A 13161-nucleotide genomic window follows, 5' to 3' on the forward strand; every position below is an offset into this window, starting at 1 on the left:
GAGATCAGGCAGTTGCAAGGAACCCTTGCTAGAGTGTGGAAGAGCAGCCTCGGAGTAGCTGGCGGGACAATATTACTATTAAGACTGAGATTAAAAATTTAAGAAGAGGCCATTACGGTATTGTGCCAGACCTCAAAGGGCTTTCAGATTGCGTTAAATGTCTTCTCTCATTACTGTTTAGTTTTTCCACTGAGCAGGATGTTTCAGAGATGAATCGGTCGATTTCTGGAGAGTTTGGTCTTTTTCCAGTTAGTAGCTACCTCACGGCCTGCTGCAGCGATCCTTGAAATATTAACTGGTGTAGCGCAAATACAAGGCGGCGGTCCGATCATATTAAAATCTTTAGTAATTGAATAGGACCGCAGGTCCTTGTCCAGTGCCGTATGATTACCCGACAGTCCTGCCAGACGTGCAGCATTACTCCTGAATTCACATGTAGGCGCTGGCATGTATTAGGCATTTCTTTAAACACAGCTTCTTAATAAATGTTATTTTCAAATCATTAGATTTGTCCTAGGTACAAGTGAAATCTTCCTGTGCATTTCTAGAACAAGGGTTAAGGTTAATGCCATGGATGAAAGCAGTAAAGGCAAAACTTTGGTAAACGGAAGCAGGATTTCCTTGCTTGGCATGGGATAACTTGGACTTTTGTGTTAAGATTTTAAGTGTATGACACATCCTCTCTTTGAATTTCCAAATTTTACCCCATTTAGTGAATTGGCAAAGCTTTTAACTCTGGTAAGAAGCGTGATGCTCCAAGAAAGTATCAAAACTTGACATTTATGGTTTTAATTAAAACCAACCCTATGATAACCGCTACAGAAATACAAATGCAGTAGTGTAAGAGAGGTTGAAATCATGGAGATGATTCCTTTGCCGAGAGGGGATAAGTGTTTTCTGTTGAAAGCTCCTGCTTTGCCTCTCCATCTCTCTCTGTGGCACTGGTTCTCATCAGAATCCCCTACAACCATCACGTTAAAGTTCGTAGAGCAGGACTGCAACCAAGACTTTCTTTTTGTAGTTTTTTGCTGCTTTAAAATCTGGTTGAACTTGTGTTTTTGTAATTTTAACTGTTGTCCCCTTGCTTTTCATATTATCCAGTGTAACCTGACTTGGTGACATTCAGGCAATTAGAAAATGCTGTCACTTCTTAACCCCCCTCTCCTGCAAGGTGACCTTTGCTAGTTGACGCAGAGGGAGCATTCTGGTCCCCCGCTTAGCTTGGCAGCTACGTTTGCCCTGTATCTGGCCGTGCTGGATATACCTTTTAAAACGGGGGAACCCAAACTTTCTACCATAGTCCTGGGTGTGCTCTCATCATTAAGACCTTGCACAAACGTTTGTATAATTGTGCTCTGTAATGCCATATAAATTATTGGCAAAAATATTGTACAAAATTGAATGCACTACAGTTCCTCATTTTATGACTGGAACTAGAATATTTATTTTTATATTTCTATTGGGTGCACTGTTCCCTCTAAACTGTGTGCATGTGTGCACACACAGGTCGTGAACCCTGCGCACACGGCAAAACACAGCAAGCACATAAAAACTTATAATAGCATGTATATCTTTGCTGTATAACTATTCTTAACTATAAAAAAAAATATGAAATCAAATTTTTGATGTCTGTACAGATAATATTCTGAAATAATGTAATACAGAATTATTTTCATTAAAACAATTACTTAGATAACACTTTCTGTAATCCCGATATTATTTGCATTACACTTGTTCAGGCAACCTTGTCTTGTAAAGCTCAAATTTGAATTCAGTTCATGAAGCTGCACCACAGAAAATGTTTGCGCACGTAGCCTTTCATTGGCGGGAGCATTGATTGGATGTGTGCAGCGCTATAAAATCATTCTTATTCAGAGCTTACAGTCTCAGGGGCCGATGCAATACGACGCTCGCTGGTATTGAGCGCCCGTTTTCCTAACGCACGCACAGCCGCATCCCCTGGGTGCCCGACGCAGTATGTAAATGAGGGGCTGCGTATAAAAGGGCGCCAGAGGAGAATTCTGCAGTCGTGGCGCTCGAGTGCATGGGCGCCCTCAGTTGCAGCAGGTGCTCAATGCGAGCGTCCGTTTTTATCCCACGTCAGATCGAATTTTCTGTTTTACTGAGGTTGCTGAAGTGTCTTATGTTAAGTGCCCCTTGCTAGAAGCGTCTAAATTGTGTGGTCATAAGAATTTTTTATTTTTTTTTTAATCATGCCATTATACGTTTTATTTTTCTTCACCGCGAGCAGTAAATTTAAGTGTCACAATGATATTAAGAAGGACACATTCATCGTAACACAGAGGGACCGTATTTTTTTTATTTCTCATTAGCCCTTGACTCGTGAAGTGACCTTCATCCACCTCCGGGACCAGAGTTAAATTTGCTGCATTAAAAAGTGTGCATTGGATGCCCATGACATGGAATTTACATGTCATGGGCGCTATCAGCTACGCATTTCTTTGGGTGAGCATTTTGGATGCATCAATAATAAGTGTGCACCTTGGCAGAGGCCGGAAGAAACTTTGGAAATGGCTCTTTATTGGCAGTTTCCAAAATCATTCCTGGTAGAAGAAATCTGACCAGAGAAGAGGGACCCAAATGATAAAGGGGATGGAACATCTCCTCTATGTGGAAAGACTAAAGAGGTTAGGGCTGTTCAGCTTGGAGAAGAGATGGCCGAGGGGGGATATGATAGAGGTCTTTAAGATCATGAGAGGTCTAGAATGGGTAGATGTGAATCAGTTATTTACTCTTTCGGATAAATAGGACTAGGGGGCATTCCATGAAGTTAGCAAGTAGCACATTTAAAACTAATCAGAGAGAGTTCTTTTTTACTCAATGCACAATAAAGCTCTGGAATTTGTTGTTAGAGGAGGTGGTTAGTGCGGTTAGTGCAGCTGAGTTTAAAAAAGGTTTGCATAAGTTCCTGGAGGAGAAATCCATAAACTGCTATTAATTAAGTTGACTTAGAAACATAGAAATGACGGCAGAAGAAGACCAAACGGCCCATCCAGTCTGCCCAGCAAGCTTCACACACTTTTTTCTCTCATAGCCACTGCTATTACTGGCATTAGTAGCATGGGATCTACTTAATACTGAGATGTTTGCCAGGCACTTGCAAGCTGGATTGGCTACTGTTGAAAACAGGATGCTGGTCTTTATGGATCCTTGGTCTGACCCAGTATGGCAACTTCTTATGTTCTTATTAGTTTAGGAATGAAACCTGATTTTGGCTCTGATTTGCATTTTAAGAGGAGCAGGAAGGAGAATCCAGAGTGAAAAAATCCATCCTTGGAGCCCTATGGCACTTGTAACTTAAGCATAAGGTTCTAATGAGGCTTGAAATAGCCCTCCAGAAGTGTGGAATTTGCCAATTGAATATTCCTCTAATGACGGAAATTAAATTGCAGCTTATCTGTAGGGAAAGCTGCAATGAATTGCGTGTGACTGGCAGAGCTGTAAGAGAGCCTGTGGCCTGAAGAGCACGGTAGGGCTGTGCTGCTGGCCTGCAGCAGGAAATGGTTATGCACGGGTGTAGCAGTACTGAAAGAGCTTGTGCTTCTGGCTGTCCTGGGGGGAGGGGCAGTAGGGGCAGGGTTTCGGGGAGAGTGGAAGAAGGCATCATGCATGGCCTGAGGCTTTTAGGGTGCATCCTGCCTTCCCCGGCCCGATGGCAGTGGTGTCACTCAGCATTGCTAACCCTGCTCGGTGCCTTTCTTCTTCTGCCCCGTCAGGTCAGTTCATTCAATAAGCTGAATTGTCCTGGGCTGTGCAGTACCGAGCGCTGCATGGTTCAGTCCAGCTGAGCCGTGAACTGCACAGGCAGAAGGAGAGGTGCCAGCAGCAGGATTAGGAGAGAGAGAGAGAGGCATTAGGCTGAAACTGGGTGGGGGAGAGTGGAGACTGGATTTGATGGGGGAGTCGGGGAGAGAGTTGGGATCTGTGGACTGGGGGAGACTGGGCATTTGGAAATAGGGAGGGAGCATTATGAGCTCTGGAATTGGGGGATGGGAGGGCGGGCTTTGGATTTGGAGGAGAATTGGGTGGACAAATGGGGAAGGGGAAAGTGGGGGGTCTGGGTGGAGAGTGGGAGCTGGGGATTGGGGAGTGGGATTCTGAGAATTTGATGGGAGAATGGAGGATGAACGAGGGAGAGCAGGGATTGGGTGGGGTGTGTAGGGGTTTTTTTTAGCTGCATTGGGAGGAAATGGCTGGGGGATTGGAAAGGGGGCTCTACATATGAAACGGCTGAAGGGTGGGGAGGGGTGAGAGGCAGTGGGAAAGCGTTGCTCATTGCTGAAAGGGAGGCTGGCTAGAGGGAAATGTGCAGGAAAGGGCAGAGCGATGCTCCTCGTTCAGGCCGCCATCGGCCTCCGCGACGTCACTTCCTCTGAATTTGCCATTTGATCGGGAGCCAGTGTAGGTGAAAGAGGACTGGGGATATGGGATCATGGAGCTCACAATTGGAAAGGAGTCGTGCTGCAGCATTTTGAACAAGTTGGAGAGAGTGTAAAGCAATCTGAGGCAGCCATAAATAGAGAAGAGTTGCAGTAGTCCAGGCCTGTTAGAATCAGGGATTGAAGCACTGTACAAAATAGAGATGAGTCAAGAAATGGTTTGCTATGTTTGAGTAATTGGAGTTTAGAGAAAGCGGATTTAGTGATGGATTCAATATGTTTGGATAGGTTTAATTTTTGATCTAAGATGATGCCAAGATTACGGACCTGAGCAGTGATTTTAATGGGCATGACACGGAATTCGGTATGTTTTCAAATTGTGGGAGTCCTAAAATCATTATTCCAGTTTTTGTTAGATTTAAGCAGAGTTTATTGAGGCAAAACGTTTTAAAGTTTCATGCATGATGCATAATGGCTGTTGCAAACTACTTAGAAAGCCATTGTAGGGTGCAGTATATGGCATTATTTAACAATAAGAATACAACTAGTAGGTCTCAGACCTGCATGCCTACAGCCCACCCATGTTAATCTTGTGGCCACCCAAAAAATCTGTTCTGAATACGTCCCTGGCAAGAAGAGAGAGAAGAAATAGCAAGTGGACAAGAGAGCCTGGAAAAAAGATGTTAAAGAAGTCATGGAAAGCAGAAAAGAAAGACTGGGATCAAGAAAAATAAAATGTCCAGACAACAAAGGTAGAAAACATATTTTATTTTCAGTTTAATGACTGAAATATTAGCTTTGGGAATATGGATTTCTGATGTGTATTGTGCTCAGTATAAGAGTATATTTCTATTTCTCCAGTGTTGCATTGTGTACAAAATCTGGCTTCATGGGGTTTCCTTTTCCTATATTTCTATTTCCATTTGTAGTTCCTTATTCTGTATTTGGCGATCTGTCTGTATTCTGCGTGTTTGTCAGAGGTGAAAGATTTTGCTAGAGTTAAGCTTTTTTTCTGTAGGGAACTGTTTTCCCAGTAGGTGGTGTATTGGTGTTCTAGGGCCATTACTATATTTGCAGTGCTGCCATTTTATAGAAAATGTTGCTGTGTGAGTCTTGGGTGTAAGTGCTGTTGGGGAATGGCAGGTTTGTTAGAAAAGTTCTGGGTGTTTTTGGCAGAGGTTTTTGTGGTGCATCACAATGTGCCTGCTAGTGGAGGGAGTTTGCTTTCCGGTTAATGAGATCTAGCATCTACTTAAATAAAAGCAAAGCCATACACTCATTTTTCACATCCTTCTGTTTAATAAGGTAGAGATTAAGGACACGGTCCTTACAGACCTAAAGGTCATACTTGTACCTACCTATCAATTAGAAATAATAATAGTGTGTTTAAATTGTAATAGTCTCCCAGCTCATGGTGTGCTGTGTTGTGTACAGGTTGAGGGCACACTGTCTCACTTGGCCATAGCTCCCAAATTGCCTTGCTAAAGCTCTGACGACTGAACAAGAATTGCAATAGCAAAGTGTTTACTGTAGCTCCAGTTTACAGCTATTGCAGACAAGTTGGCCTTCTTGGCTCTCTGGTCTCAGTTTGTGGATGCTCCTCCTCCTCCAGAAGGACCTCTTTAGCTCTCCTCTCAAGCTGCTATCTCAGAAGCAACCGGAATAACAAGGTTTGCACCAGCACTATTAATACTTTCCTTCAGGGAGCAGTCACAAAAGCAACTTGAAGCTCCCATTAGCAAGTGATAAATGTGAACCTTTTAGTGGTGCTGGGAAACTGTATTTCATGGTAAACTACAAGTAAATACATTTTGCATGAGCACTAACAGCTTTGCCCGCTGCCTCGAAGTTAAATGCTGTGCAGCTGGAGTTCATTTGTGGCAGATAAAGATATTCCTGCATTTACTGGGTCGTCATGAAAGTGGTGCACGTCTCTCTAACGAGGTGCCAATTAAGGCTCTTGTAACATGAGGGCAGTAGGGTACTGTAGCGAGAGCCTGCCAGAAGCAGCTTCTTACTAAAGTCGGCCAGTGATCGATCTCTTCCTCGCTGGCACTTGGGTTTTGCTTTATTGCTTTAAGCACATCCCTAGGCAACTCTTGGGTGCAGCGGTTCCACTACTTTTGGCTTGTTCAGATCAGAGTATGTACTGCTAATGACTATTAAAACACTACTGTGTTGGTTGATTAATGAGGCAGGGAATCAAATGACGATTGCTGGGGTCCCCAGAGTCCTGAAAGTTTGTGTGTGCAGCTTGCAGACTTGCATGTTGATTTCTCAGTGTGCATAAAGTAGCCGGCGTTAATGAGTTTTTGTGAAGCAGATACTAGGCCAAGGTACTGTTGGACCGGCTGGTTTTCAGCCTGATTAATGTCTGTGCAAGCAGAAAGGACGGTAATGACATGTAAACTGGCTGAGAAGATGTAAACTTCTTATACGTCCAGGCAGGTAAATATTCAAGGAGCAAACGGGACGAAAAGAATCCCTGGCATCTACACCCTGTGCCCCGGAATGGAGTCCTCCCAATTCACTTTTCCATTACATTACGTAAAAACGTGCAAGCACCTGTGGCCCTAGACCCTGTTCACATGCGTATATGTTCCCTGTGCTAATGACTTCTCCCCTCCGTTTCATTTTACTGAACTTATGAATCACTTTTTCAGTTAGCACATAAAGCAATAATCGACGTTCAATAATACGCAGATATGATCAGTAATAAATTATGCAATGAGTAAATTTAAAACAAGTTAACCGTGTGCAGAGACTTGATAGCAAGTAGAGTGCATAAGCGTTGTGGCATTGGCAGAAGAGTGTCATGAGTCAGAACGAGGCATTAAATCCTGAAAAAAGACTTGGGCAGCCATTAAAGCACAGTCCGGATTCATAACCGCAGTGTGCGCAGCTGTTACCTGCCAACCCGCCACTACCTACCTTCATTCTGCAGTGATAAAGGCCGGCCTGAGCCAGGGCATTGCCTAATCTAAGGCTCGCCCTTTCTTACTGTTTTTTTTTTTTATTCCACATCCATGGAGCAGTTCCTGAAAAGGCCCTGTCTCATGTTTTCATTAGTAATAGCCCCTCCTGTGATGATCTAAGTGAACAGGTATTAGGAGGGATTTAGGACCCAGTTCATGCCCACCTTTAAGTGGCAGTGGTATTTCATTGGAAGCCGACGGGCTACCAGTCTTGCCACAGAGTTCAGGCCTCTTCTTTGGCGCCTCACAGTACTTAATGTGAGAGACTGCTAGCACCGAGGCCCGCGTTAGCAGGTTGATAAAATAAGTGCCGCAGCTGTTGAAGTGACCGCAATTGCCCAAATGCACTTTTAATTCCCTTGAAAATCTGACAGTGGCCTCTGCTCCTCAGTAAATAAGGTGCCATCTGCCTCTCTCACTTTTTTTTTTTTTTTTTTTAAATCCCTCGACTTTGGCTATTTTTTTTTTTTTATGGACAATTAATACATTCTTGTTGTGTAATATCTTTCCCTATCAGGAGTACTTCTGCTGTGCTGGGGTACCTGAGCTTTACACGGCTTTGAAGCATTGGGAGGCAGCTTTATACAAATGGCATTGCTGTGTGAAGGGGGCATGGGAAGGTGAGATTGTGGATTAAGGTATGTCTGCTTAATACCCACTCTGGCTCCCTCTGCTGCTATCATCTTTAAAATGTAAAGGCAAACGTGTTCCCATCTGGTGCTGCCTGCAGTGTTCAGTGTTGCTCCTCTTTACAAATCAGAATGCAGTAAAGTAGGAGTTTTTCACTGATCTACACAACCTCTTCTATACTTTCATCCTACAAGAGCAATTCTAGAAATATTCCAAAAGTAATAAAAAAAAAAAAAAAAAGTCTTCACCTCCCTTGATTCAATACTTATGGAAACTAGAGATGTGAACCGGAATCGGTTCCGGTTCCGATTCACATCGTTAATTTTTTTTTTTTTTTGTGGCCAGATCATGGTTTTGTTTATCAGCTGCACCCGAGCCGATAAACAAAAAAACCCACCTGACCTTTTAAAACTGTTCCCTTAGCTTTCCCCACCCTCCTGAACCCCCCCAAAACTTTTTACAAGTACCTGGTGGTCCCGGGAGCGATCTCCCGCTCTCGGGCCGTCGGCTGCCACTAATCAAAATGGCGCCGATGGCCCTTTGCCCTTACCATGTGACAGGGTATCCGTGCCATTGGCCAAGCCCTGTCACATGGTAGGAGTAATGGATGGCCGGCGCCATCTTTAAAAATGGCGCGGGCCATCCAGTGCTCCTACCATGTGACAGGGGCCGGCCAATGGGGGGGGGGGGGGGTTGGTTTGGAACGAGCGGATTAGAGAGGGGAGTCAAGGTAATTGCTCTGTACAAAATAGAGAGAGCCTTCCTCTTTCCTCTGCATGCCATGATCGCCCCCTCTGAGCCTTCCCTCCATTCCTGAAAGGGTGGCCCCACCGCTGGCCAGCATCCCAGCAGCGCTGAAGATAAAGGGGGTTCTCCATTAACACAGCCAGTGGTGTGCGAACCTCCACCACTCATCGTAGGCAGGATTTTAACTCTCCAGAGTCATTGACTCCCCCCCCCCCATCCGTGCCTTATTCACTTGAGATATTTAGCACTGAACTTCCAGCTGCAGTGTTTGTTTGACTGAGCTTTGTCCTGATTTGCTGCTTGCTTGGGAAAGATACCTTGCATCCGGTTTGTCAGCTGCAATACTTCCAGTTGCGTCTCTTGTCCTAAGTAGTGCCAGCAAATTTGTAAAAAAGGATTTTTTTTTTTTTTTAGTAACTTATTTCCGTCACCTGAGATCCACTGGAAGAAAACCCAGAACAGAGCCTGTCTGCTCCTCCTCCCATGGGTATCACCCAAATTTCAGATATAACACTCTGGTTGTTACTAAAGTTAGCTGTGACTCTGCCTCCATGCAGAAAGAGCAGATGGGGAGTGGAGCTGAGCATGTTTCGGGGACCCTTTGTTCGTGACATTGGCTCCCCATAGTCTGCAGATATCAGTTTAGAGCTGTGGTTATATGGGGAAGCAGGATGTGTGCTGCTCTTAGACAGCAGTTACATTGATATGTACCAGCTCCAGATTTGAGATCTGCCACAAGGCGTTTGCTTGTGTTAGCAACGGTTAAGATTTATAGGCTTCAGACTTCACGGAAATGTGCTTTTCTTCATGTTGGGCCTCGACTCTGGAAGGGGCTTCCCGTAGAAATGCGTTCATGGAGAAGTATTTAGGAAAATGGTTGAGGCTCACTATTTTAAGATGGCTTTTATAAATATCGTTTGACTTGATTTGTATTGTTGAATTTTATTGTCTAAAGTGTTTTATGAATGTTTTGTTGTAATCTGCCCTGAACTTGCTAAAGGAAGCTGCAGAATGTAAAAATAAATACAATTCTTTGCCTTAAAGCTATAATTACCATGGAGGCCGCTGGCTGGCTAGGAAGGTCGGTCAGGATATTCAGTGTTGTGGGCATCCCGCTGAATATGCCCTGCTGTCTTAGTTAACTGGCTAAGTTTAGGCTTGCTCTTCAGCTGACCTAAAGTTATCCAACTAACTCCGATTTTTCAGCGCTATCTGGCGCTGCCCCCGAAACTTCGCTGAGCTAGCCGGAAAGCACATTATCTGGATATCTCGGCGCCGGCCAGCACGGCGGGATTTTCAAAGCCCACCATTTCTCCAGCTAAGTCCAAGCTTGGCCAGACAGATGACACCGAATATCGGCCTCTAGGTTTTTACTTCCTGCCCCTAAGCTACGGCACCTTATAAATAAAAGGGAGAGAGCCCAGCAGATGCTGGTGCGCCCAAGTCCTCAGTCTTAGTATAGGAAGATTTTCTTAGCTGCAGATTATGATTGCCCGCATGTGAGCAGAAGATTCCTGGAATCCAAGAGCAGCACTGTTCAGGCCCATGTTGACGAGGGAGCCTAAACCCCAAGTCATTCCTCGTACCCCTCCTGCTCCCTGTATCCAGGACAGCAGACAGGTGCCTGGAGTTTGCTCGATTTATGTCATGACTTGAGCACCGCAAACAGAGCCCCATTCAGTGAGCAGGGGCCAGGAGGGTGACCCCCTGTTCAGAATAGGATCGGAAACTCAGAAAAGAAGGGAACCATTTCATAAAGTGTCTTTCTGGTGCTTAAAACTAAGGTGAAGCCAGATGTGCCCAGGCCTGCAGACAGGAGAAACCCCTTACTGTATCCGTCTGACTGAATCCGATTCCCGGATACTAAGGATTTCCTTAACTGATGTGCCACACTCCCCTTTCTTTTTGTGGTATCGGTTTGTGCTTCCTGCCCCTGAATTTTGCCCACCTGCGCCTCTCCTCTGCAGGCAGCATACAAGGAGCCTTGACCTTGTTTTGTACCTGGCCGTCTTTGGCGGATTCTGCAGGATCCCCACGTGCATGTCACCAATGCATTGAATGCACAGCAGAGATTGCCCTTTCACCCATCTCTAGGGCCTTGTTGGCAGGGGGACTAGCCACTGGGCTCGGACACACCTCTGTGCTCTGATTGTATTCTGCTTGCAGATCCCGTCCTCGCGACCGCGATGGTGGTCTGGCTAATAGCTTAGGATGTGTTTTTGTCCCGTTAGGCTAAGATTTAATGATGGAGCTGCTTAGCGGTAAACATTACTGACAACCGCTTCTCTTCAGTCGTTTAGGGTTCCTGATGCTGGCAGCTTTGGAACATGACACTGTGTTCTTCCTCTGTTCCCTGGGGCGCACTACCTTGTAAAGTGACTACTGGATGTTGGCCAAAACTCGTAAGCCATGACTGCCGAGCAGCATCTCCATCGTGAAACTGTCCGCGACAGTCAGCGTTCCACCTTAGCTGGCCTAAATCTTCTATTGCCTGGTCACACACTGTGCGAAGGACTTCACTATAGACGGGAAACACTGGACATGGGAAACTGGAATTGCCTCCAGTTAGGCAGGAAGTGTTTTCATCTCTAAAATGTGCTTTGTGTTTCCTGGCTTGGACCTGCTATCATCGCTTCAAAGCTCACACCATATCTTAGCAGGTCCACCTACTTTGCAGTAATTAGCAAATTGTTTATCCAATTTGTTAGTTCAATTGTGTTTGGTTATATCCCGTTTGTACTGGGAGCCGGTGGAAGCAGCACGCAGACTGGGGTGACCGCCTAGAGCGCCATTGCTTTGGGGTGGCATTTGCAGCTCCTTGCCGCCTGCACGAGCACCAAAGAGCAGGCTCCAGCATTGGCCTGGGTGGCCAGAAGACAGGAACTTTGTCTGCCCGCACGGCCAAAGAAAGGAGCAGGAGCGGCATTGGCCCTTGCGGCACGTAGAACGAGGAGGCATCCTGCTGGCCACTTGGACTGAAAGAGGAGGCTGCTGCTGCCACTTGAGAGAGAGAAAGTGTGTGTGAATGTTTGTTTGTTTATTTATTTATTTATTTTTATATACCGTCATTCGGTTCAGCCATCATAACGGTTTACAAAGTCAAACAAAAATACATAAATTATACATAGTTACAAAAAAGTAACAAATGGGGGGGGGGGGGATTGGAAGGAAGGAGAAGATGGTGGGGTGAAAACGGGAGGAAAAGGGAAAAAAGGGAAGTAATAGTATTAATTTATCTTAAAGGAGGGATTCTATCATTACTTCTTATAAGTTCCGAATTGTAATGAATATGGTTGATGCTAGTTGTAGATACTTTTTCTTTCGTGCCCGGGTTTGGTTGGTTGAGTTGATTGTAGATGGATTGTTGATATAGATCATCATTAATGTAGACTGTATGAAAAAGGAAAGTTTTTAGATCTTTCTTGAACTTTTTGATATTGGTTTGAGTTCTCAAATAAAGTGGTAGAGAGTTCCATTTTTTTGGACAAACAATGGAGAAAGCTCTATTTCTAGTGGATGATAGTCGAGCATCTTTGATGGGAGGAATATTTAGACAAGAAGTGTTATTAGATCGAAGATTTTTTTTGGTAATTTGTGGAGTGACTTTTAAACCAGTATGTTTATGGTGATCAGCATTCACTAATTTGTGAATGATGGTCAGGATCTTATAATGAATTCAAGATTTAATAGGAAGCCAGTGTTGTGTGTACGAGAGAGGAGGACGTTTGTGAGCAACAATCCCCCTCCCTGGCTAGTCCACAACAATATTAGGGCATCTGGAAATGTGAAACCTCCCAGGCATGGAAAGGGAACATTGTTTAAATCCTTGTTATTAAATATTGGGTGGTGTTTGATGTGTCTGTAGTTTTGAAACATTTTATTGCTGATTGGAACATTTTTTTTAATTTTGAGTTTTTAATTATTGTATGTTCTGGCAGAAATAATCTATTCAAACTAAAATATTGGGGCATAAAGACTGTTTTTTAAAACAATTGACCAAAAAGCAAAGATAACCGTCCAGAAGTGACGTAATCTAAGTGAATTGGGTGTGTCTCAGGCCTTGAGGAAGGTAATCAGAGTAGGAGAAGCCATTGTCCTGTGCACACGCTGGAGTGATTTCCCTTGGAGGACGTGTATATTCATTGTGCAACCTGCATTGTGGCTTAAGTAATTCTGCTTATTGCTTTGAACCTGCATCGTGGCTAAGTATTCTGATTATTCTTGAAGTTGTGTAGAAAGCTTCTGTGCCTATTTATAGTGTGTTTCATTTCTTTATAGTAAGAAATTATTCCAGTAAGTTCATTTGCTGTTTGCTTGCACAGGGCTTGCTGCTTTGTATTTGTGCAGAAAGCCTCTGTGCCTAATTCCTGCCTGTTTTAATTTTCTTTATAGTAAGATAATAATTTTCT

This window comes from Rhinatrema bivittatum, chromosome 4 (genome assembly GCF_901001135.1).
Source record: "Rhinatrema bivittatum chromosome 4, aRhiBiv1.1, whole genome shotgun sequence".
Classification (NCBI taxonomy): domain Eukaryota; kingdom Metazoa; phylum Chordata; class Amphibia; order Gymnophiona; family Rhinatrematidae; genus Rhinatrema; species Rhinatrema bivittatum.